Source organism: Protopterus annectens, chromosome 1.part0 (genome assembly GCF_019279795.1).
Source record: "Protopterus annectens isolate FY-2018-M chromosome 1.part0, PAN1.0, whole genome shotgun sequence".
Taxonomy (NCBI): domain Eukaryota; kingdom Metazoa; phylum Chordata; order Ceratodontiformes; family Protopteridae; genus Protopterus; species Protopterus annectens.
This window is the reverse complement of record NC_056725.1, coordinates 158,525,402-158,552,681: the sequence shown is the minus strand read 5'-3', so window position 1 is coordinate 158,552,681 and position 27,280 is coordinate 158,525,402. Positions and strand designations below refer to the sequence as shown.

At 45.6% G+C, this 27,280-nt stretch overlaps 1 protein-coding gene across 1 annotated transcript in view; it reads left to right on the top strand.

Annotated features, from left to right (window-relative positions):
• LOC122787719 (WD repeat-containing protein 62-like) overlaps nt 1–27,280 on the top strand; it is a 1,689,893-nt gene that overhangs the window by 1,413,133 nt on the left and 249,480 nt on the right. The gene's annotated exons all lie outside the window — the stretch shown is intronic.

Here is a 27,280-nt window from a genome sequence, read left to right as displayed (position 1 = left end):
AATTCCACATAAGGACACACATGAGCAGTGCTTATTTTGTCTAGGGGCTGGTCACGATTACAAGTCCTGTGACATTTGCCAATCTTTTATTCCCAAAACCTTTAGAAGCCATTTGATGGCCTTAAAATCTTTAGAGAATCAGCGTCTCCAATGTTTGGTGTCCGGAATGGAAGACTGAGTGGGCACCTCCAAGGAGCCGCCTAGGAAGAAGGCCAAGAAAGTTAGTCTCAATGCCCAAGCTGCGCCTCAGTTGTCTGGTGAGATTCTCGAGGCGTGTGTCAGTCCAGGATCACTCCAGATGGGTATTTCACTGCAGCCAGGATCCAAAATGGAAGCCAGTTTGGCGGATACCCAGAGTATGTCTGCTGAGGTTTTTCAATCATCAAAGCCTGATGGTAAGGGGGAACCATGGCTCGTGGCTTCGGAGGGGTCTACTACTGCCTTGCCTTCCACTCTAATGTCAGCACCCAGGCCTACTACTGCTCCTTCTATATCTTTAAAAAGAAAACAGAAGGAGAAACACAGCACAGAAGACCCTACTCCACCCTGGGAGACATTTTCCCACAGTCTGTTCAATACCTTTCAAGTTCACCAGACCCAGATTTCCCAGTCAGGCCTACCAGTTCCACAGGTACTATCTGAGGAATAGTCTTCATCCACAGATTAGTCTTTAACTTACTGCTCTTCTATTGAAACCCCTAAGGATTTTGTAACTCCAGAAGAAGAAAAGAGTCTCACTCCTGACTCCCCTGAAGAAGATTTCTCCTTTGGGGATACCATTTCCCTGCTTAGACAACATTTCAAGTCAGAGCTTTCAGATGCTTCTGGGACTATAAAGAGATACTTTGAACTCTTACAGATGGAGCAGCCCTCACCATCTGCAGTCCCACCTTTGCTTCCAGCATTCCAGGATGCTTTTCTGCTGCCTGTCAGAGCCCAGAGTCACAGCCTCCTGCTTCTAAGAGACCAGACAGTGTCTGCAAAGGAGCAGTACCTTATCAAGAACCCTCCAGCAGACACTGCAGTCATTGCAGTGTCAGCTGATAAGTCCTCTAGGCAGCTACCATCCTCTTCCCTTTTCCCCTACTGATGGTAAATTTATGGGTAGGTTGGGGAAGAAAATATATACTTCTTCTACCTTGGCCATTAGAGCTATTAATTATCAGACCCACATGGCCGAGTTTGCTTTAGACTCCCTGACCAAGGCCTCTTCTCTTCTGTCTGAGGTTCCAGACTCACCAGCTAAGGCCCAACTGAGTACCCTTCTGTCCACCGTTTCTCAAGTGACCAGACACTCGTGCAGCTGTGATGCTGTAGAAGTGTCTTCAAAGTCTGCTGCTTCGGGTTCTGTGTTAAGGAGGTTTCATGGTTGAGACTTCAGCCTTTACCTTTGGATGTCCAAGCTACGTTGTTAGGTGCCCCTTTGGACAACAAAGCCCTCTTTGGAGCTGCCTCTGCTGAGCTACTTAAGTCTCTGCAGGAAAAAGGTAAAGACTTACAAAATCTTAAACATTTATTCGTTTCACCTGTTCCCAGATTCCATAGAAATTACACTCAAAAGCCTAGCTTTGTCATGAGGCAGTCCTCTCATCTCTCTGCAACTCAGTCCATGGGATGGAGACATCCTAGGAAACATTCTGCTCCTAGATCTTCTACCACCACCACACCATCTCCCTTTCGGAGGCAGCCAGACCCAGATAGAGCTCCTCCACTGTGACACTCTTCCCATAACCAGTTTCACCCCCCCCCCAATCAATACACCTAACCCTTTCCCTACCATGCTGGCAGAAAATCACCACAGACAAGTGGGGTGCCCTCCATCATCGAAAAGGGATACTTCATGTCTTGGTGGGCCATTCCACCTTTCCAGGGATTTCATCAACCCCCACCCAATTAGCTTTCACGTTTTCCCACTATCCTGGGCCAACTCCTCTCTCAGGGAACTATAGAACAAGTACCCAAGGATCAGATAGCCAAGGGGTTTTATTCTAGGATGTTTTTGTTTCCAAGAAAAGATGGTCCTTGGAGACCCATACTCTACTCATCCCATCTCAATCTCTTCCTCAAGATGCCTAACTTCAAAATGCTCACATTACAGCACCTTCTGCCCCTTATTCCTCAGCAAGCCTTCATGGCTTCTGTGGATCAGAAGGGTGCTTACCTTCACATCCCTATTCATCCCACTTACAGGAAATGTTTGTTTCTCAGTGGGTTCTTTACATTTTCAGTTATCTGCCCTACCCTTCGGGCTCTCCACAACCCCAAGAGTATTCACAAAGTGTCTAGTCCCAGTCATTGCACATTGCAGACTGCAGGGCATACAAATTTATCCTTACTTGAACAACCTCCTTATTCTGCACCAAGATTCTCTCACCCCATCCAAGCACTTGGACATGGTTCGCAAGTTTTCGCAGAGCCTAGGTTTCACAGTGAACTGCCTAAAGTCTGAAATGGCTCCTTCCCAAGATCTTGTTTTTCTTGGGTGCAGGGTAAGGGCAGACTTGATGTCAGTCTTGTCTCTGCCCAGAAAGTGGACCTCCTTACTCAGTTCTTCCACTCCCTGCTACCTCTACCAACCATCTCAGCCAGGGAGTTTCTCAGAGTCCTAGGGTACATGACATCCTTGATTCCCATAATACCCCTAGCCAGGATGCACATGAGGAGGTTTCAGTGAATATTGAGAAATTCTTGCAGCCAACAGTCTCATCACTTGTAAACAAAACTTCCTCTTCCTCCCTGTTTAAAAAATGAACTCTCCTAGTAGGTTGCTACCATTACCCTCAATCAAGGGGTACACTTGCAGACCCCTCCACCCAAACAGCATCTCTACACAGACTCATCAGATCTAGGTTGGGGGGCTGTCCTACACAATGCCAACACCCAGCACAAAGTACAAGGGGAGTGGTCCATTCAAGAAATGAAGGACCACATTAACCTAAAAGAGGTAAGGGCCCTTTCCTTGGCTATACAGGCCTTTCAAGACATCCTTCTGCCAGGCACCCTGAAGGTCATTACAGACAACATGACAGTTCTGTGGTATATAAACAAACAGGGAGGAACAAAGTCTTACCCTCTCTGCAGTCTTGCTATTCAAATTTGGTCCCTGGTGGCAGCACCACATATTCACTTGAAGGCAGTTTGCATTCCATCAGAAGACAATGGGATGGCAGACACCCTGAGCAGAACGGTAACACCCTCCCACGAATGGTTGCTTCACAGGGAGGCATTTCTGGACCTAATTCACAGGTGGTGTGTTCCTCAGGCAGATCTGTTTGCCTCCTCCCAGAACAGACAAATGTCCCTCTTTTGCACAAAGCTTCCCCATCCACAAGCCTAGAGGGTGGATGCCTTTTCCTTTTCATAGGAGGAAATGTTCCTTTATGCCTTCCCTCCATTTCCTTTGATTCACAAAGTTCTCCCGAAAATACAGAAAGGCTAACCAAAAATCCTACTGGTGGCTCCCTTCTAGCCAAGACATCATTGGTTTCCCCTACTTTACCTTCTAGCCCAGGGCAATCACCGCAGATTACCTCACCGCTTCGACCTACTCACACAAGACAGGGGATCCCTTATTCATCCCCACTTCTCAATCGCAAACTGATAGTGTGGGTGGTAGAGTTCTGATCCCCTCTAGGCTCCTATATTTAGAGGGCATATTCAGTGTCATGCAGGAGGCCAGGAAACCAAGTACCAGGAGAAAATATTTATCAAAATGGAAAAGATTCTCCCATTGGGGCCTCAAGAGAAAACGGGACCCATTTCAAGTTTCTGTTCCAGTGGTGCTTTCTTACCTGTGTGAGTTAATACATTTAAAGCTGACTTATTCCTCAGTGAAAGTGCACCTCTCTGCTGTTTCTGCTTGCCTTCCCTTGACTCCACCTCTAAATTCCAGGTTGGATGTCGAGCTGTTTCTGAAAGGGGTCCTTCACATAAGACCTCCTCGTAAGCCTAGCCCTCCTCCTTGGGACTTTAACTTTGTGCTGGAAAAGGCCCATTTTGAGCCAGCCCATTCATCCTCTCTTAAATTCTGTACTTGGAAAACAGTCTTGATAGTGGCCCTTACGTCTGCTAGGAGGGTCTCTGAGATCCAAGCCCTTATGGCTTCTTCTCCCTATCTTGTTTTTAAGAGAGGTTTGTCTCAGAACTAACTCTTCATTCATGCCTAAAGTAGTTAATGAAATTTCCTTAAACCAGACCATTAATTTGCCTGTCTTTTACCCCTCAGCCACAGAACTCCTCAGAAAGGACTTTGCATTCCTTGGATTTTCATAAGGCAACTGAGGTTCTACTTAGACAAGACAAAACCCTTCAGGCAGTCTGACCAACTATTTGTCTCTTTTCATCCTAGGGCCCTTGGCAAGGCAGTGTCAAAACACACAATTGCCTCTTGGATTTCTAAAGCTGTTGCCTTTTGCTATTCCTTTCAAGGAAAGCAATTGAGTTCATCTGTCAAGGCGCATTTCACCAGAGCAGCTTTTCTTCAGCACCTTTCTTCAAGGGTGTTGATTATGCTTCTATTCTGGAGGCTGCAACTTGGTCTTCTGTACATAACTTTACCAAGCATTCAAATTGGATTTGTTCTCCATGGCTAGAACAGGGTTTGCTAGGTCTATCCTGCAGGGTCTCATAGACTCTGCTCCCCAACCTACCTCCCATGTTACTTCCTAGAGAGCTGTGGTACTCTCCCTAAGGTTATGAATACTGCAACATGAGAATAGAAGGACATAGAATAGTTGTGCAAGAACTTACCATAACCATAGATGTCCTTCTCTTCCTTGTTGCAGTATTCAATCCCACCCACCTACCCCCCTTTTGGCCATATTATTACCTGTGTTTTTTCCCTAACCACTGATTTTGTGTCTGGGAGTTCTATGCTTTTTCTCTCCTCCTGCTGCTGGGGTCGGTCTCTATGCAACAGCCAGTTCTGAGTTGGGTACGTGCAGATGTCACAGATATAGCCTATGTCTGTTTATAGCCCCTTCATGCAACATCGCACGTACCGTTGTTTCTAAGACTTTGGTAAACTGGCCAGATGTCCGGTGCTGCAGGCAGCAACTACCTAAGGTTATGAATACTGCAACATGGAAGAGAAGGACAGCTATAGTTATGGTCAGTTCTAAGGCAACTATTCTTTTTTCCATTAGCACCTTCTTTTAGCTGAAGACAAACAGTCTGCAAGTACAGGCAGTTGATCATGAGAGGTCTGAACAGCATTCCCTCATTTAAATATATTGGGTACAATGTCAGTAATTTTAAAGAGATAGTGGCACTCAGTTCAGTAAAATAATGTATTCTGAATGAAATCTGCAAGATACAATGTAATTAACTTGTAAAGAGATATAGACAAACTATAGAAAACAGGTAAAAATGAAGTTTGAAAATTTGGGAATGGAATAATTGGTACTCAGTACTTAAATGCTTTAAATATAACAATCCACAATTTATGTGTGTAAGATTAGCCAGCATGCTTTCTTTCTTAAAGCTAAAAGTTAATGTTTGCTGAAAGCGTGCAAGCTGTTTTTCATATCTGGGTGCAGGATACAGACAACGTATGACCAGACAGAATCTTTTCTCTCAGTTTTATGCTTGCACATTTACATGGTTACTCTTATTTTTTTAATTTAGGTAATACCTCTCTGGGTGCAGCCATCAATTTGAGACGATTAGTCCTTTTTGGAAGACTTGACTTTCTTTTTGGAAAGTGTTAGTTTTTTGCATTTGCTGCGAGTTAAAATTGGATTTTTTTGAAAATGCATTTAGTTTTTTTATTTATTTGTCGAGTATGTTTTTATGAATACATAAACTTTAGGAAATGTGACAGTGCAAAAAAGTACTGATTCACAGGACCCGAGGACTTCCAAATCAGACAATAAAACACGCTCTTAGCGTACACCTTTTATTTAACTGCTTTCGTCCTAAGACAACTTCAGAACTCATTAAAAATCACCAGTTCCTAACAGACATTTATACACTCATTAATTAACATAATTATATAATCATGTAATTAAAATCTGTAACATTCATTACAAAATCAATTAAAACAAAAGTAATAATAAAAAATTAGTAAAAAGAATTCAGTCTTTATTTAAATGCATTTTCCTATTTAAAAAAAAAAAACACTTTGTTCATTCATTTAAACCTGGTATTTTGTCTGCTTCAAGTCTAATTTGCCAACAGGTTTCCCTTTCCTCTAAAAAAGTCTTAAAGTCACTACCCCTTAAGTCTAAGGAACCTAGTTCTAAAATAGAAAAAAGAAATGTCTTATACGCCTCTCATTCAGTTGTATGTCAATATAAGGAACTCTTGTCCTTCTTTTTTATACTGTAATAATGTTCCCTAATCCTTTCATAAAGAGACCTAGTGGTCATCCCCACATAGAATGCTGACCATCCACTACATAAACTAATGTAAACCACCCCTTTTGATTTGCACGTAAAATGTCCAGGCACCCTTATGGTATGAGGAAAAGTATGTACATTAATAACAGGTCCTTCTAATACATACCTACAATATCTGCAATTACCACATTTAAACCTACCATGTTATGTAGTCCAATCTCGCCTAAATTCTTACCCGTGGGTTTGGAGCCGAATGTCAGCTCCGACTCGGCCGTACTTTTTTTAGCTCAGAGTCTTTCTATTGGCTGGGCTAAGATGGTATCCCATGCTGCACTGCTCTCTATCCCCAGATCTCGTTTGCCGCTCTTGTAGCTCGGATGTGGTCTCGCTCTTGGCTGTGGCTAAGTACCCTTTTTCTTCTTTATCAGAGAAGAAGTTTTTTGCAAAAAAGCTATTTTAATAGCTATTGTGTGTGTTCTTGTCTGTATTGTGGAAAAGTTGTGTTTTTGATTGTTTGTTCTGTGGTATCCCACTAGCTGTTTCCAACGGGCTAGGCCCGTTTCAGTTAAAGGACCTAGTCTGTCCCTTTGCTTTCCTTGTGTTATAAAAGTTTCCCGGGACTAAAACCATTTAAATTAGAGGAATTAGTCCTTCCCCATTTGTGTTTGTGTCTGAGGATTGTTTAACTTAGAGATCTTGTGATTTTCTGTTTGTTGTAGGCTTTTTCCTGCCTTGTGACTGTTTGACCGTTGGTCGATTTATTCATTGGTTAATTGTTGTTGGTTAACTATGTCCAAAGATACTAAGGAGCACAAGTGCTCGGGCTTCAAGAAATGCTCTAGGTGCAGTTATAAAATGTCCATTACCAAGGGACACTCTGTCTGTGTGTATTGTCTGGGAGCGATTCATCTCCAGGAGTCATGCAGTTTCTAACTTGCCTTTAGTCCGCGAGTTCTTCAGGAAAGGAAGAATAAATTGATTTTGAAGGGACTTCTGAAACCCTCCTTTGAGGAGGATCTGGAGAGTGCTTCCAGCTCTAAGGCAAAATCCTCAAAAACAAAAAAGAGTTCTCCGGCTCCATCAGTCTCCTCGGAGCCACCGGAGAAAATAGCATAGTCTGATTCAATATCCTCGGCTCCATTGTCCTCGGGGCCACAGGAAGCGTCAGTTGTTATGGAACCTGCTTCGGCTCCAATCTTCTTGGAACCTGTTCGGAGCCGATTGCCTAGCATTAGGCCAATATCCCCTCCTCACAGGTCCCCTTCAGAGAGGAGGTCTCTGTCTCCTTCTCTATCCTCCAAATCTTCCAGGACCTTATCAGATGTGGATGTCGATAGAGAGGTGCAGAGACTTCTTCAGTAACCGGTACTGGCAAAATTGTTCTCGGCTCCGAACCAGTCAGCTCCAAAGCCAGTCCTTCAACCTGCTTTGATACTTCCTCCTCCGAGCACATCTCAGCTTTCGGAGACGGAGTGCTCGGCTCCGTGTGATGTCCCTAGGTCGGTTCAGACAGCCCCTCCTGGCTTATCAGTGCCGATGTCAGCATCAACCCCGTCGGCGCCATCCACGGGGTTCAGGACTCAGGATTCTTCGGTCAGACCCGAGTGAGAGGCTTTGGGACACCTCTCAGCTCCTAGTCTCCCTCTCGGTGCTTTGGCGCGGGGAAGTCTGACTTCTGTCTTGCCTTCGGAGGCTGGTCGTTCTTCGGACTCTGGAGGACCAGCCTTCGAGGCCATGCAGAGCGGGCTGGCCAGGTCGTCAGCAGCATCATGCGGGTCGGTCATTCTGTCCCCTACTACACCGGTGCAGGTCTCTGATCGCCATCTATCTCTAGACAGTGGAGCCCCAAGGCCTCGGGGTACCCTCACGAGTGGTCCCCACATTTCTGAGGGCCCCTCAGAGTTTTTGCCAGAGGAGCCACCCAGAAAGAAGACGTGCAAGAGGAAGCACATAGATTCCCAGGATGAGTCTCTCACATCAGACACCGACCTTGAGGAATCGGAGGGGTCCCCTAAGTCATCCTCTGAGGATGTTTTTTTCTCTGACATCCTAGAGATTTTGAAACAAAGAGGTGACTGGCCATCCAAAGCCCCCTCTGAGGAGTCGTCGTCTTCCTGAAGGCCTTTGGTGCTCAGCCCTCCACCTCCTGGGTATCTCCACCCTTTGATGAGCTTCTGGATTTGGTTTGTCGAAGGGTGTGGGAAACCCCTGACTCTGTGGAACCAGTCCCGATGAGACCCAAAAAATTTTTGTCTGCTCCTCCTGATAAGGAATTTCTGTCCAAGGGAGTCCCTGTGGATGCCATGGTGGTGGCAGCTGCCACCCAGAAGGAATTAGCTGAGACTTCTTCCGCCATCCATCCCCCTAACAAGGAGTCTAGGAACATGGACCGGTACGGGAAGCATACGTTTTCTTCTGCGACCTTTATCTTATGGTCACTGAATTACTTATCACACTTTACACGGCTCCAGAGAGATCTCCTCAAGGAGGTTGGAGATACTCTCACGGGTAACTTTTCTGAGGCTGTGGCCCAAACGGTCAATGCTCAGATGTCTACCCTCAATTCCATTGCAAACTCCTCCATGTGGCTAATCTCCTATGCAGCCAAGGGAGCGAGTAGGGCAGCAAGTTCAGGAGTTGCAATGGCAATGCAATGGCAATGCTCAGATCTGCTCTGAGCTAAAACAGAATGGTATTAAATATACTGATCCGAAGGATATTGCCAATATCCTGGCAGATCAATTCAATGCCAACTTCACCCCCCTCTCACCCCCTAAATGGCCCATCTCAGTACCGGAAGATTGCCAAATTCCAGTAATAACGGCCACACAGGTACAAAACGCACTCTCTAAAGCCAAGAATACAGCATCCATGGGACCAGATGACATCCCGGGCTGTGTACTACATGAACTACAATATGAACTGGCACCTCACCTAAGTGTCATATTTAATCATAGCCTCACCTCAGGTTTCGTGTCCACTGAGTGGCGCAGAGCTACAGTTATCCCAATCCACAAGGGGGGATCCACCTTGGATCCCGGAAACTACCGTCCCATCAGTCTGACAAGCCTTATCTGCAAGGCCATGGAGCGTATTATCATGGAACGTATAAACAAAGACATTGGCAACCTTCAAACACTGGACCCCACCCAGTTTGGGTTTGTGAAGGGCCGATCTTGTCTCCTGAACCTGATTGACTTCTTTGAATCAGTCTCCAGAGCCATGGACAAGGGTAAGGTGGTCCACACAGCCTATCTAAACCTTGCCAAGGCCTTTGACACCATCCCCCACTCTGGAATCATAGATAAACTTACTAAGTTGGGCATTAATCCCTATGTCACCCAGTGGGTTGCTAAATGGCTTACTGATAGTACCCACACTGTAAAAGTAGCCAACTCCAAATCCAGCTCCAGACAAGTGACAAGTGGAGTACCTCAGGGTTCAGTCCTGGGGCCGCTCTTGTTTGGCATCTACTTCTCTGAAGTACAGGTCAACACTAAGGGACTCTGGCTAACAAAGTTTGCAGATGACTGCAAACTGGGAGCCATTTTTGAATCCCCAAATGATGTGGATACTCTACAAAAGGGCCTTACAGAAACAGATGCGTGGTGCCAGAGCCATGGGCTCAAGCTCAATGCCAAGAAATGTATTGTTATCCCCTTTGGGAAAAAACATGTATCCATGAATTACCATATAGGTGGCAGTACACTAAACACAGAAAGTGTGATAAGAGACTTAGGGACACAGGTGGACAGTGGTCTCACCTTCGATAACCACATCGCCACAACAGTCAGGAAATCCTTCTATGTGGCACACCTCATCACGAAGGGCTTTTCATCCAGAAAAAGGAGGTCATTGTCCCACTGTACTCATCCCTCATTAGACCCATTATAGAATACAACGCCCCATTTGGTATGTACCTCTCAAGACATCTGCAACAACTGGAAAGGCCTCAGAAATACCTCACTAAAAGAATCACAGGCCTAAAGCAGATGCCCCACGCTGACCGCCTTAAACTCCAGCTATACTCTGTCGCATATCGTCTACTCAGAGGCGATCTCTGCTTAACATACAAGGCCATGTCAAACCCAGAGCTGTTGGACATGCTACACTTAAAGAAATCCCAATCCCTCAGAGCTACACGCTCCAGGGATCTAAACCTTGTCATCACAATAAACAAAACATGCTGGAGGGATAGGTTCCTGACCCAGAGACTCCCCAGACTCTGGAATAGATTGCCCATACATGTCAAGCAGAGTGCCTCTTTGAACCTCTTCAAGAGGAACCTTGACGATTGGATGGGAGAAAGGAAATTCACCCCAGGGATCACGTCAGTCGCCCTGCTAGACAGGGGTCCAGGAAAGTAAATAATGTGGGAAGAAATAGCCAGGGAATTGTTATGGTTAGGCTTGTATAGGCCCTAGGGCTGATAGCCTAGTACCAGCTTATGAACCTATGCATGTGCCTTTGTCATTTCGCGGAGGCCTTCAAGTCTTCATTCACTGACGCCCCTTTTGATGGTTCCTCTTTGTTCGGAACCAAGGTGAAAGACACTCGCTAGGTGTGAGCAAGAGGGAAAAACTCTTGTCTGCCGTAGTAGTCCATTTTTCCCTTCCCTCTAGGCCTTATCCCAAGGCCCAGAGGGGAGGCAAAATATGGTTCAAGAAATCGCAGAGGTTTTTTCCCCGGTGCACAAGGTGAGCCCCCTTCCAGAGGCAGGGGAGAAGGCGGTTATTCAGGGAGATGCCGCCCTAGGGGCAGAGGAGGCCCCCGCAACTCGGGAGACCGCGATTCCTTTTGTGGTTCTCCCTACCGCCGCTCCTGATGGGAGGCCCGACTGTGTGTTTCTGGAGCCAGTCGAGGTCGAATCTCATCATACCCGGGAGGCCTGGCAAGACATCACCCAGGACCAGTGGGTTCTACGAATAATTTCCGGAGGATATGTCATCCCCTTCTCATCAAATCCCCCTCCAGTCAAGAAAATTCCAAATGTTTCACCCAGTCAAAGGGATTACGCAGCTTCAGAAGTTTCAAAGCTGCTAGAAAAAGGAGCCATCCAACATGTCCCCTCAGACCAGATTGGATTAGGGACTTACTCCAGATTCTTTTTGGTACCGAAAAGGACAGGGGACCTGCGACCCATATTGGATCTCAGTCAGTTGAACACCCATGTGCAAAAGTCCAAGTTCCGAATGGTCACATTGCAGTCTATTCTCCCATTGTTAGGAAAAGAAGTGTCGATGTATTCCATTGACCTCAAGGATGCCTACTACCACATAAAATGGACAGGGCATCCAGAAGTCACCTATGCTTCAGGCTGGGAGCCAGTCATTTTCAGTTTCGAGCCCTGCTGTTTGGTCTCACCACAGCCCCCAGGGTGTTTACCAAATGCATTTTAGTGGTTGCTGCTCACTTGAGACGTCAGGGATTCCAAGTGTTTCCGTATCTGGATGACTGGCTCCTTACTGTCACCACCAAGCATCTACTACTTCAGACCAGGGACGCTACTATCAACCTATGTCAACAGTTGGGCATCACATTGAACTGGGAAAAATATGCCTTGTTGCCCTCACAGCATGTCACTTTTATAGGCGCTGAACTAGACACCGTCCTCATGTGGGCATTTCTACCACAGGAAAGAATCAGAGTCCTACAGCAACAGGTTTACGCCTTGCTCTCTCTGAGAAGAGCGAAGGCAAGATGGGTCCTCCAACTGCTGGTGACAATGGTTGCTACGATTATGTTAGTCCCTCTGGCAAGGTTACATATGAGGCTCCTTCAGTGGCTACTCTTTGCCCAGTGGTCTCCAACGTCTTCCACTTTCTCACCCTTTTCTACTCACATACAGGTGCAAACCGGATCTCAGTTGGTGGCTTCGCACAGACAACCTGAATGCGGGAAAGCCCTTCGTTCCTACTCCTCCGGTTGCCTTGGTGACCACGGATGCCTCCCAGATGGGGTGGGGGGGCATTATCTAGGCAGGACAGTCCAAGGCACGTGGCAAGAGCACGAGATGCATCTGCATATCAGTGTCCTGGAGATGAGAGCTGTGCTACTAGCGTTGCAAGCACTTCAGAGTTTTCTTCCTCTCGGGACTATTGCAATCCACACAGACAATATGTTAGTGGTGTGGTATCTGAAAAAGCAGGGAAGAACCAAGTCTTATCCCCTTTACAGAGAGGCCATGGGAGTGTGGCAGTGGACAGTGTCGTCCCAACATTTTCTGGTGGCAACGCACATTCTGGGGAAGTCCATTGTGATCGCAGGCAGGCTAAGCAGAGCTATTCTGATGCCTTACAAGTGGCCCCTGAACTGTCAAGTTGCGGAGCAGATCTTCTGCAGGTGGGGTCAGCCTTGCTGCAAACTTTTTGCCAGCCCCCTCAATGCCAAATGCAGCAAGCTACTTCATGTTGATTCCCCCCTCAGGGGGAATCATCCAGGGATGCTCTAGTCCACGATTGGCCCTCCGGTCTACTATATGCCTTCCCTCCGGTCCCCTTGCTGTCAAAGGTTATTCAGAAAGCACAATCCTTGGGAAGCAAAATGATTCTGATTGCCCCACACTGGCCCCATCAAATTTGCTTCCCCTTTCTCCATTCTTATCTCATGGACGCTCCTTGGATTCTGGACCCACAACCAGACTTACTGACACACATGTCAGGGCAGCTCCATCCCTCTCTTCAGACCCTCCGGTTGACAGCCTGGCTACTCCACTTCCGTCATTAGTTAGGCTTCATCAATTTTCGCTGGAGGTAGTTCATATTTTATCTTCCTCCCATAAGCCCTCGACCAGGAAGATTTATTACAGCAAATGGAAGAAGTTTTCAATCTGGGCGCATGCCAAAAAGATTGACCCTTACACAGCTCCAATTTCAGCTGTATTGGAGTTCTTGTCTATGCTCTTTAACCAGGGTTCAGCGGCCGCAACCATTAAAGTCCAATTGGTGGCGATTTCTAACTTTCATGTCACAGACGCACCTAGCCTGATGGCACATAGACTCTGTAAGGCTTTCCTGAAGGGCACTTTGTTACTTCGTCCTCCGGTATCGGAACCTGTTATGCCTTGGGACTTAAACTTTGTTCTACAGGTTCTTACTTCACCCCCCATTTGAGCTTGCAGCCACTTGCAATTTAAAATTCTTAACGTGGAAGACTGTCTTTTTGGTAGCCATCACGTCAGCCAGATGCGTTTCGGAGCTTCAAGCTTTATCAGTCAAACCCCCTTATTTGATTTTTCATAAGGACAGGGTTTCTCTCAGACCAAACCCCTCCTTTCTTCCCAAAGCGGCGTCAGTCAGTAACCTTAACCAATCTGTTGAATTGCCAGTGTTTTTCCCCAGTTCTCAAACAAGGCAGAATTCAAATTTCATCAATTGGATGTGCACAGACAATTACCTTTTATTTGCACAGAACGAAAGACCTCAGAAAATCTGATCAGTTTGTTTAATTTTCAGAAGACAGAATTGGGTCTCTTGTTTCCAAAGTCACATTGTCCAGGTGGATTTCCAGTTGTATTTCTTTCATTTATTACTCGGGGGGGAAGATTTACCGTTCCGGGTGAAGGTTCACTCTACTCGGTCTGTAGCTATATCTACAGCTTTTCGGGCCAGATTGTCTATGGATGATATTTTTGCTGCAGCTACTTGGGCATCTCCTCACACCTTTGTTACTCATTACAAGTTAGATGTGGTATCTAGGGGCAGGTCTTCCTTTGGTTCCACAGTGCTCAGGAGTATTTTCCACTGAGCCTCCCAGGATTTAGGTGCTGGGGACGCTGTCCCATGGGTAAGAATGTAGGCGAGATTGGACTACATAACATCAAGAAGTTATATACTCACCATAATGTTAAGTGTATGTAGTCCATCTCACCTCACATTCTTACTTACCCCCCCCCTCCTTCCCCCGTCCTGGAGGATCTGGAGGTTAGGTCTGGTTTCAGAGCTCCCTTCATTTTTGGTTTGTTCTTCCTTTCCTTAGGTGTTATGCATGGAGAATGAGTGCTGGTGCTCGCAGCAAACTAGATCTGGGGATAGAGAGCAGTGCAGCATGGGATACCATCTTAGCCCAGCCAATAGAAAGACTTCGAGCTAAAAAAGTATGGCCTAGTTGGAGCCAACATTCGGCTCCGAAAACACGGGTAAGAATGTGAGGCGAGATGGACTACATACATCGAGCGTTATGGTGAGTACATAACTTCTTGATCACTCATATGTGTATGTAAACTTTCCAAAGAGCATTCAGTATTATCACAATGAAACATTTTTTTTCAAATTATATTAGTTTTTGTAAACAAAATTAGGTTTACTACCCACCACGTCAAACAACTCCATTTCCTTCCAAAATCTTCCAGTTATTCTGAATAATTTCTCTAATTTTCCAACTGTCCACAGTAATTTCCAAGTTACATAAAAATGTGTCTTAGTGACATACAGAAATGCTTTAAACTGATATATGATGTTTTGTTTGACAATTTAATGAACAGTCTTATTAATTTTGAAGTTTACAATTTTTGCTTAATAGATGAACCAAAGATAGGAATACTGTTTGGAAATCTGAAGGTCCATAAGGACCATATTAATCCCCAGTCAGACCAATTGTTTCTTCACCTAACTACATTACTGAAGGAATCTCGTTAGTAATAGATTATATTCTAAATCAATTAACCCAGAAGTTAAAGTCATACATTAAAGACTCCTGGGACTTTTTAGACAAAATGAGGAATTTTTTATGTGGTTTTATATATGTCAATAGTAAACGCATCATTTTTACTGTTCGTGTATTGTCACTTTTTATATCTATGCCTCACGACAGAGGTGTAGAATATGTAAGAGATTTTTTAAACAAGTTTTCTGACATTTCTAATGAACATATTAATTTATACTGTGACATGTTGGATGTATTAGTAGACAATAATTATTTTTTGTTTGATGGAAAGTATTTTAAGTAATTGAGAGGTGTTGCTATGGGTTCCCCAATAGCCCCCTCTTTTGCGAATATTGTGATGGGTTGGTGGGAAACTACTGATCTGAAGTAGTTAACTTCATTTGTGCAGCAACCTTTGGGAATCGGATCCGAGCCGGCAGTTTTCAACAGCTTTAGAGCCGAGCTCCAAGCTCCTCCCCCTACCCATAATCCCTTGCCAACCCTGACTGACCTCAGATCTATTTTGCCGCGGTTTCATTCAGCAGCTTGATCCTGAGTCTCCTGGTGTTCTCGTCTCTTCGTGAGAAAAAAATTTAACTTTTTCAAATCTTTTTCTTTAAATTTTGGTGTGGGAGTGTGTTTAACCCCCTTAGTCTAAACTCTCTTACTTTACCTTAATAGTTTTCCTTCCTCTACCTTCGTGGTTCCGTCAGTGTTGTGTGTGTGTGTTTGGGGCCTTGTGTGTGTGGGTTACTTTCTCAGTATGTCTGAGGCCACAAAGTTAATGTTTTCTAAGTGCACCGAGTGTGGCCATAAGCTGTCCCCAGCGGATGGCCACACTCATGCCTTGGGGTTGAACACCTGTCCTCTGGTTGTACCATTTGTGCAGCGTTCATCCCCAGGGCACTTAAGGACCAGAGGTCTAAGCTGATTCTGGCGGGTCTTCTGCCTCTGGATTCGGCTTCTACCTCCCGTCCTTCTGTGGCACTCGCAGCGGCTGCCACTCCTGCTTCCCTCCCCCAGGCCGGGACTCAACCTCCCGCCTTAGGCTCGGAGGAGAGGGAGGCTAGCAAAGAAAGGAAGAGGGAGAAGCACCACAAGCAGCGGGCTGAGGCCTCCGCTTTGCCCCCCCCGCCGGCTAAGCTGTCTTCTCCCTCTAGGTCTTCTGGTTCTCCTCCTTCTCAGATCCGGTCCCTGTGCTTTTCACCAGGTCCTGAGGAGGAGGAGACCCGATCTCCGTCGAGGTCATCGAGGTGACACTCCCACCCTGCCTCGGTGGCCTCGTCGAGATCCACAAGAAGTCTCACAGATGCAGATTTGGACCAGATGATGAGAAGATCCCTCCAGGCCCAACTGCAGATGGGAGTGCTCCTGCCTCCCCTCCCTCCTGGGGGGAGCTCGAACCCCTTCTTTGCCCCGATAGCTCCTTCTCCAACCCGTTTCCCGAGTTTCGAGTCTTCGGAGCCGGGCAGCCTTGGAGCCGGGGTGTGTCGGCGCCGATAGTCTCGGGTACTTCGGCGCCGACACTTCCCTCGAGTCTGTCGGGTCCATTTTCTTCGGATCCGGTGGTATCGGTATGCCTTCGGCTCCGTCCGGGTCGGAGCATGCTCGTCCGTCGGATCCGATCGCTTCGGCGCCGACCCCGATCCGTCCGTCGGATCCGAGGGAGAGTCTGCTTTCGGATCCCAGAGAGAGCAGCTCTCCCTTGGCATTCGACGTGGTGGAGAGGGTTCTTTCGAGGGATTCCAGGCCCCTGACCCTTGCAACGGCTCCACCCTGCACTCCTTCTCAGTTGGGCCCGGCTTCCATCACCTGGCCCCAGAGACAACCTGCTTTGATGTCCCAGGTAGTTCCGGTGGAACAAGACGTTGCTGGTGAGACCTCCTCGGACAGCACCCTCAAGGAGGTCCCTCACAAGCGAAGGTGCAAGAGGAGGCACCTGGACTCCCCCGAGTCCTTGACTGAGGACACGGATTTGGAGGAAGGGGAAGGCTCCCCAAGATCACCCCCAGAAGATGTCTCATTTGGTGACATCATGGAGATGCTCAGAATAAAGGGGGGGTGGTCTGCCCCAAAGCCTACCTCGGACAAATCCATGTTCCTGGAGGCATTTGAAGCAGGCCCGTCTACCTCTTGGGTGTCCCCTCCGGCCGACCCCCTGGTAGATTTGATCACTACCAGGGCGTGGAAGGAGCCGGACACTGTGGAGCCAGTCCCCAAGCGCCCGGAGAAGATCCTTAGCCCACCCCCTGACAAGTCACACTGGAGTAAGGGTCCTCCGGTAGATGCCATGTTGGTGGCAGCGGCCACCAAGAGGGAACTTGCTCAGGAGAGTACCTCGGTTCATCCCCCGAGCAAGGAGTCTCGGTCGATGGACCGCCTAGGGAAGCAGGTGTTTAGTTCAGCGACCTTCTCAGTGAGGTCACTGAACTACATGGCACACGTGCTCCGACTGCAGCGGGGCCTTATTAAAGAGTACTCTGCGTCGCCCCCCCGAGTCCATGTCGGCGGAGGACAAATAATTGCACTCCACCCGGATGGCCACTCTACGATCTGTATCTAACACCTCGATGCGGCTTCTGTCTCATGCCACGGAAGGAGCCGCTAGAGCCGGCGGAGCGGGCCTCGTTATGAGACATCAGGCCTGGCTCCGACACTGTGATTTCACAGAGCCCTTCAAGGCGTCATTCGCTAATGCCCCTTTTGATGGTTCTGCCCTGTTTGGCAAAACCGTGCAAGATACCTTGGTCCAGAGAGAAAAGGATGGGAAGACGTTGTCTGCCGTCGGAGTCCGCTTCTCTGCTCCCTAGAGGTCCTTTTCTAAGAACCAAAAGGGACAGAAGAAGATGTGGTTCCGGAAGTCGCAACAGTCCCGTTCTGCTCCGGACTCCCAGCCCTTCCGCGGCAGAGGAGGGTAGGATGAATGCCGCCCTAGAGGCAGAGGGGGCCCGCGGAACTTTGGATCCAGAGAACCCTTCTCAGACCAACCCACGCAACACCCCTGAGGGGTTGCCCGACTGCTCCACTCTGGAGGCAGTTGGGGGGCGTTTCTCGAAGCACCCAGCAGCTTGGGAGTCCATCACGACAGACCGCTGGGTGCTTCGCATCATATCCAGAGGATATCAGATTCCCTTCTCTCGTTACCCACGCAGCCCCAGATACCTCCCCGATGTCCCACCCAATCAGAGGGAGGCCGCAGCAATGGAAATCCAACATTTGCTGGGAAAAAGAGCCATCCAACACGTCCCCCCAGACCAGTGCGGGTCCGGGTTTTACTCCAGGTTCTTCTTGGTGCCAAAAAAGACGGGAGACTTAAGACCAATCTTCGACCTTTCTTCCCTGAATCTGTCAGTAACCAAAGAGAAGTTCCGCATGGTCACTCTTCAATCCATTCTCCCCCTCTTACGGGAGAACGATTGGATGTGCTCTATAGACCTCAAGGATGCATACTACCACATTCTGATGGACAGGCGATCCAGGAGGTTCCTCCGCTTCCGGCTAAGAGCCAGTCATTACCAATTCAGGGTCCTCCCCTTTGGTCTCACCACAGCCCCCAGGGTGTTCACCAAAGTGTTAGCGGCCCACCTGAGGCTCCAGGGAATTCAGGTCTTCCCATACCTGGACGACTGGCTCCTGATCGCCCCAACAAGGCATCTACTCTGTTCAGCCAGAAACTACTTTCTCCGTCTAGCTCCCCGGCTGGGGATCACTATCAACATAGAGAAGTCGCCTCTTACTCCAACTCAACGCCAGATTGGACACAAACAAGCTCCTAGCTTTCTTGACCACAGACCGGCTACTATCCCTGAGGCTACATGTGCAGGCCATTCTACAATCTCCAGTTCCCCCGGCGGAATTGGTCCTGAGGGCTCTTGGCTCGATGGCGGCAGCAATCAACTTACTGCCAATGGCACGTTTGAACATAAGGTCTTACAATGGATCCTCCAGGTCCAGTGGTCCCTTCTTCACTACCCTTTGAGCCATCCCATCCCCCTCAGCAGGACCTGCAAGAGGGCCCTCCTATGGTGGCTCCAATCTCCAGACCTTCAGCAAGGACGCCCCTTTTCTATGACCCCTCCTGTAGCCACGGTGACCACGGACGCCTCCCGCCTAGGGTGGGGGGGCATTGTTCGGGCAGGACAGTCCAAGGCACGTGGGACCTCATGGAGATCTCACTGCATATCAACATCCTAGAGATGAGGGCAGTGCTGTTAGCGTTGCAAGCACTTCAGGACCTTCTTCCCATAGGAGCGATTGCGATTCAGACGGACAACATGTCGGTTGTCTGGTACATCAACAAACAAGGGGGAACCAGGTCTTACCCACTCTGTCGAGAGGCCATGAGAGTGTGGGAATGGGCTGTCTCCACCAACCGCTTTCTCATTGCAATGCACATTCCGGGACGGTCCAACATCCTAGCGGACAAACTAAGTCACACCATCCTGTTACTATATGAGTGGTCTCTGAATCCCGAGATAGCAAATCGGATCTTCGACAAATGGGGTCAACCCTGTTGCGATCTCTTTGCCTCTCCCTTGAACACAAAATGTTACGACTACTTCGCTCTCATTTCCCCCTCCGGGGAACCCCCGAGAGACGCTCTGGTGCATGTTTGGCCTTCCGGTCTTCTTTATGCTTACCCTCCTCTTCCTCTAATGCTGAAGTTTCTTCAGAAAGCCAGTCGGTTGGGGAGCAGGATAATCCTCATTGCCCCATTTTGGCCTCATCAAACCTGGTTCCCTTACCTTTGGTCTCATCTCGTGATTCCTCCTTGGATTCTGGATCCCCGTCCAGATCTAATATCCCACCCCCTAGATCTCCCATTCCCGAACCTGGACAACCTCAAGCTCACGGCTTGGCTGCTCCAGTTCCACTCATAGCTAGGACTCCCGGTATCTCTTCCCCAGTTAAAACCATTATAGTAGCTGCACACAAGCCTTCTACTAGAAAAATCTATAGCAGCAAATGGAAACGCTTCTCCATTTGGGCGGAACGCAAAAATTTGGATCCTTTTACAGCTCCTCTGCCTGCCATATTAGACTTTCTGTCAGGACTGTTTCATCAAGGAGCTAGTTCCTCCACAGTCAAGGTCCAACAGCAGCTATCTCTCATTATTACGTTGGAAATGAATTGGGCCCTTTGATCACCACGAAATTGTGCAAGACCTTTTTGCAGGGCACCTTTTTGCTCAGACCCCCAGTGAAGGAGGTGGTCCCTCCTTGGGATTTAACGTTGGTGCTTCAGGCCTTCACAGCTCCCCCTTTTGAGCCTGCAGCCTCCATAGATCTTAAATTCTTATCATGGAAAATGGCCTTTCTTGTCGCTGTCACCTCGGCTTGAAGGGTCTCTGAACTACAGGCCCTATGTGTAAAACCTCCTTACTTGACCTTTCACAAGGATAGAGTTTACCTCAGGACCAATCCCTCTTTTCTTCCCAAGGTTGCCTCTGAGTCAAATATTAACCAGTCCATCAACTTGCCGGTCTTCTTTTCTAACTATCATAACAAAGGGGAATACAAATTACATTAATTGGATGTGCATAGACAACTTCGCTTCTACATCCACAGGATATCTGGTCATAGGAAATCCGACCAGTTGTTCATCTCCTTTGCCAAATTTAACTTGGGTAAACCTGTATCAAAAGTCACACTTTCTAGATGGATTTCACAATGCATCCTTTTAGCATACGACAGTTCGGGCAGGCCCGCACCTCAAGGAGTCCATGCCCACTCTGCTCGATCTATGTCTTCCTCTGCGGCTTTCAAAGCTAGAGTTTCTTTGGATGATATTTGCTCGGCAGCCACTTGGGCTTCATCTCATACTTTTATCAATCACTACAAATTGGACATTATCCCCAGAGGGAGAGCATCCTTTGGCTCTGCAGTGCTCCGGAACATCCTTCCATAAAGGACGCCCAAGGTTCAGATAGCTGGGGACTCTGTCCCAAAGGTTGCTGCACAAATGAAGTTAACTACTTCAGATTAAGAAGTTATGTACTCACCATAACGTTCCATCTGAGTAGGTAAACTTCATTTGTCAGCAACCGTCCCTCCCTCCTGCCCCCTCACCTGCAAATGTTCTCATACTCAGGTCCATGGGTTTTACCTATTTATCTTGGGATTAGTCATTGCTAGCAGTTTTTCTAATGTTGGGCAAACTTGATCTGAGGTCAATCAGGATTGGCAGGGGATTATGGGTAGGGGGAGGAGCTTGGAGCTCAGATCTAAAGCTGTTGAAAACTGCCGGCTCGGATCCGAGGTCGGATCCGATTCCCAAAGGTTGCTGACAAATGAAGTTTACCTACTCAGATGGAACGTTATGGTGAGTACATAACTTCTTATTTTACATTGTTTTTAGAACATTCAGGGTCTGTTGTTACAACAGATTCGTTGATAATTTATTTTTTGTTATTGAAGGTGACCCCACAACTGTTAAGGATTTTGTTGATCAGATTTAACCATAAGTCATAATTTTTGAAATTCACATTAGGTGATTGCAGTAATAGTGTTAACTTTTTGAATGTTCACCTTGAATGGGATGTCGTATGTAAAACGTTTGAAAGTAAAATACATAGGAAATATACCTTTACTAATAGTTATTTATATAATAAGAGTAACCACCCTGGGTTCATAAAAAATAACATACCAAAGGGACAGCTGATTAGAGCCAATAGAGTGACCAGTAATGATGATGTGGTGAAAGATGAGTTTAAGTTCATCTGTGATATGTTTGAAAAAAAGGGGATATGACAGGGATTACCTGTACAGACAAGTTGATGACATTTTTGGTAAGAGAGAAGAATTGCACCCACCTTTTCTCAAACAACCTTTTAAAATTAATTATGTTACTAAAGAAAATAACCGAAAATTAGTTTGCAACTTGGAAATGACTGTGGACAGTTGCAAAAGTAGAGAAATTATTCAGAATAACTGGAAGATTTTAGAAGAAAATGAGGAGTTGTTTGATGTGGTGGGTAATTAACCTAATTTTGTTTACAAAAACGAATATAATTTGAAAAAAATGTTTCATTTGATAATACTAAATACTCTCTGGAAAATTTGCATACACATACGAGTGATGGGATGTTTAAATGTGGTAATTGCAGGTATTGTAGGTATATATTAGAAGGACCTGTTATTAATGTACTGACTTTTCCTCATACCATAAGGGTGCTTGGACATTTTAAGTGCAAATCAAAAGGGGTGGTTTACATTAGTTTATGTAGTGGATGTTCAGCATTCTGTGTGGGGATGACCACTAGGAAAGTGTTTAGGTAACATTACTACAGTATAAAAAGGACGACAAGAGTTCCTTATGTAGACATACAATTGAATGCGGGGCATATAAGAAATGTCTTTTTTGTGTTAGAACTAGGTTCCTTAGGCTTAAGGGGTGGTGACTTTAAGTCTTCTTTAGAGCAAAGGGAACCTGTTGGCAAATTAGACTTGAAACAGACAAAATACCAGGTTTAAATGAAGTAATTAACATAAATTTTTTTTAAAAAAATAGAAAATTGTATTTAAAAATACCAGGTTTAAGCGAAGTATTTAACATAGTGTTTTTTTAATAGAAAATTATATTTAAATAAAGACTGAATTCTTTTTACTAATTTTTTTATTACTTTTGTTTTAATTGATTTTGTAATGAATGTTACAGGTTTTAATTAGATTATATAATTATGTTAGTTAATGAGTGTATAAATGTCTGTTAGTAAATGGTGATTTGTAATGAGTTCTGAAGAAGTCTTAGGACTAAAGCGGTTAAATAAAAGGTGTATGCTAAGAACGTGTTTTCTTGTCTGATTTGGAAGTCCTCGGTCCTGTGGATCAGTACTTTTTTTTGCAGTTTTGGTGGTTTGTACTGGTTGAAGCTTCACTTTGGTGAAATGTGACAGTTGTTGAAATAAAGATAAAAAGAACCATCTGTGTACAAGGTCAGCTTACCAGTCATTAGTGTATTGCTGTAAGCTAGAAAATGGAAATATGTAGACCAAATGACCATCAATACAATATGCTGGAGTAATAGTGTTTATCAGAATGGCTGCTTTTTCTGTATTAACATGGGATGTAAATGGTCTTACAAGTATAAGACAAAAAGAAGAGAGCACTCAATAAGGAACATAGGGTTCAAATGGCAATGTATAGGAGACACTATTGGATAGAAGTGAGCATGTGTATTTAACAAAGAAAGGAATTCAGGATGGACATTCAGAAAAATATAGGCAAAGGAAAAGGGTAGTAATATCATTTGTGAGAAGGGGACCTAGCAGTAATAGAATTAGAAAAAAGCGGAATAATGGTAGATTTATGGTAGCAAAGAAATTTTGGAAGGGGAGGAAATTTACACTGGCATGTATTTATAGGTTTGTAGCCTAACAACCACAAGGGGCCTTATTAAGCCTAGCCGTACTTTCCATATCTCTGACAAGCTGTGGCACTCTTGGTAAGTGTAATGGCTTTGGAGATGAAATATTTACAAGCATGAGCCTAGGAGATGAACCATTTACAGGCTGCCTTTGTCCATTAGAAGTGTAGATGCCAAACCAGGGATCAGTTTCTTGTTCCCCATCCAGTTGTTCAGGTTACACTTGAATTTGGTTAGGGAGGAACTATGATTGACATGGATGGAGAGTCTGTTCCAGAGAAGAGGTAGTTTCTGGGATATATACCTGTCTCAACGGCATATCCTATTCATATCACAGGCAGGTTTTAAGTCTTTAGAATGGGTAATTCTGGTGCTGTTTGTTTTGCCGATATGCAGAAGGTTCATCAGAGCAGGGTCCAGTGATGCCTTGTATGCCAGGCATAGATCTCCCCTCAACAGCCTGTAGGAAACAGAATACAGAGATAGGGCTTTCAGACTATCTGAGTAGCCAGCTTCACTGATCATTCCCATAGGCACAACATCTTTGTCATTGACTCTTCATGCAGTAAAACTTCCCTAGCTGTCCTGGGTAGGGGCATATCTGCTACCCAACACTTACAGCCTTCCTAATTTCTTAGTCTACAGTTGGAGGGTCAGTTGCACTTGTTTACCTTAGCGTGGCAAACCACATGAAAGCACTAGGTTTCAGGTGTGGTCCTTCTAGACTACATCTCAGAGCTCTTTGATCTTCTCCCAAAAAATGTTTCACTCAGAAGTCCATACTGAACTTCTTTAAAGGACTCTAGAGGCTGTCCATCCTTTGAAGAGAGACCTAAGGTTGTACTTTTGCTTTCTTTTCCGTGTTTTGTTTCATAAGCAGACAGCCCTTCCTAAGATATTTGGTCAGCACCTTGTGCAGACACTTCCTACATGTCATGTTCTAGATGGTTACTGTTCTTGGGAGAGTCGCAGTCATGTTGCAACAGGACACCTGAATGGCGTAGCTGGACATGAAGGATCCTTTCTGGCATATCAGTATCTGGGATCTGTACATGAAGTTTTTCAGTTTGCTGTTGCATTGAGAGAGGGATTTGGTATTGCTTCCCAATGTTCCGTTGTATTTTAATTCATCGAAGCTTCAACCACAAAAGAAAATCAGTTTAAGCTTCAGCTCAATTGAAACCTGCAAAAATAAATATGTATTGTTTGCAGTGGCCAACCTACACACACACACACACACACACACACTCTCGTCATTACTTTAATGTACTAAATCAACACTTGAACTGTAGAGGAAGAAGAAAAGCGCTCAGGCATTGAATCACTGCCAGCATGCAAATAGCAACTGCACTAGTAGTAAGAGGTCCATTTTTTTATTATCCCCCCCCCCCCATGGCTGCTGACCATCAAGCCATCCCCTTATTAGGCTTAGCTCAGGTGTTATCCTGTACAAAGGACATCTGTGTGGTATTGTATGAAAGTGAGACCTGTCCAGGAGAAACCATCACACAAGCAGCCATTAGAGTTGTTTGTGTCCTTCCCTGCATCTTTGCAACTGAGGGAGTATGTATTATGGCCCTAACCTACCTCTCTTTTGAGGTTCAGCTGAGCTTTTGCAACACAGGAAGGGCTACCTATATCCTAAACCCCATGCTTGCATGATCCTTCAAATGTGGTCACTAGGGATACCACCACTGGCTTGGACAGTCACAACTCACATCCTCTCTGCACTAGCTCACTGCTATACAGAAACATTCCACTTTAACTTGAAATATCAGGTCAGCTAGCCTTGAATCCATTTCCATCCTCCTGACAGTGAGTATGATCATCCTCTCCTGCCATCTCCATCATATGCCCAAGCCACTACCCAAACTACGGTCTCTTGGGCATTACTCAAGGCTTCGTCGCTCTCCTCCACAAAGCTGGGCATGTTTTCTATGGGGAAATTGTCTGTAGAATTGAAAAGTGGTGAATAGAAATCAACAAGTTTAAACCTGTCCACTTTGTACTCTGCTGTGTCTTTTGCAACCCATTGCATTAAGCAGCCATTGTTAAAAGCATCATTCTTGTTTTTAAGGCTCTGGAAAGAGGTTAAGACTAGTATTTTTTCCTGATTTGGTTAGATAACAGTTTGTGTTGTGGTATGTAAAAAGACAAGCTAGTGCTTACTTTTACCCATTCTGTGGAAGTGTACTGTTCAGTTGGTGTAAGTGGTAAATAACCATTTACTATTTGGTCATAGTCTTCCAGCACTGAACTGTCCTGGCAATCAACCTGTTCTCTGACTTTTTAATGATTATATGTTGCCTCCTGTGTCAGTAAAGATTCTTGAGTATTCTGGATCATAAAAATTAGAGAAGATGAAAATGTGTTCTAATCTCATGGTGGCTAATGAAGGGTGTTATTTAATTCTCTGATCCCTAGCAGTGGAGAAAGGTAACTAATAGCTAACTGGAGAATGCTTCATTGAGACTATTCCATCAAGACTGTGGCAGTTTTCAGTGACTGTCAAAAACATCAAAACTGCCAACATAATTGCTTTAGCCATTTAGTCTTCATTTCAAATCTTTATCAAGCATTATTATTCAGGTCATGATTCCAGGAATGAGGCCTTCCTTGGTACTTTAATACTTCAGGACTGAGCGCGCCTTCCAGGAGGTTTAAAGTTAATTGCTTTGCACGCTTATCAACATTTATCCACTACAGAAAGTTTCTGAAATCAAATATAACAGATAAGTATTCTTCATATCAGTTGATTTGCAAGCAAGCATTTTTAGTGGGTACTTTCTACTCCAATCTGCAACTGCAGGTGGATTTTCCCTGCAAGTTGAGGAAATATGTGAAACTCGCTGAAGTGTGGGTAGTCCTGGATTTATTTTATGAATGCTTTTTAACATCAAGAACCCCCTTTGTTTCATCATGTGACAAAGGTTATTGTTTTGACATTATTTTCAGAAAATTCCCATGTTCATCAACAGACTTGCACCTATGATGATGTAGTTCTTGACTTTTGCTATGTTGCCTACCTGCTTTTTTGCACAGTTTGCATTTTGATCCTTGCTGTCACTGTTAAAACTTCTTACATTTACCAGCCTTTTGTTTTAGTTGATGAAGAAAGTTTTCTTCCAGTTTCTATGGGTATCAGTAAAGTGTCAGAATGAGACTCCTCGTTATATCATCTATAGGAGTCTTGCTTATTTGTTCATTAAGTGGAATGATGTTTTGGTGACTTAGGCTTTGCTTGGAGGGCTGGCTGAGACTTTGACTTCTCAGAGTTAAGAGTTCATCATTTGTCATCCTGGACTTCTCAAGACTGGGTATCATCCCAATTAGTGCAGATCAGTCCATTCCAAGTCCTCTGTTTTCAGAATGACTTGAGACTGAGGAAAGACAAACCCTGGCTGACATCCGTAATGTCTCCGCCATCTTCCTACTTGCCTGATCATCCCATCCCTAGGTCTATCCAGAGTAATCATGGGGAGTGGTCCCGTAGAATTGAATGGTCACAGATATGGGGAACACAGTGCCAAGGTGTAATTTCCTATTGTCTCCCCTTCAGCCCATCTGGACCGGTTGGCCTTGATAAAGGAGGAGATACAAGGTGAGCCTGTGCCATAATCTGCAGCTTGAGTTTGAGAGTCTGAGAGCTTGCTCAGCTCATAGCAGGATCTGAGGTTTGGGTTTGGAAATTTTCTTGAGATCTTATCTGGATGCCTGTGTCAGATATGATCCAGTCTTTCCCTCATCTTGTGTAGCCCTCTGAGAATGTGAAAGTCTTTGTCTGCCTGATACCTTGTATGTGTAGATTGCACATTGTTGTAAATTCCACTGCGACCAAATTTGTGCAGTGGGAGATGGGGGGTAGACACAGGCCCCATACCCATGATTGCTTTTTTTTTAAAAGAATGTCTTTGTCTTTGATGTCGATAAAGTAA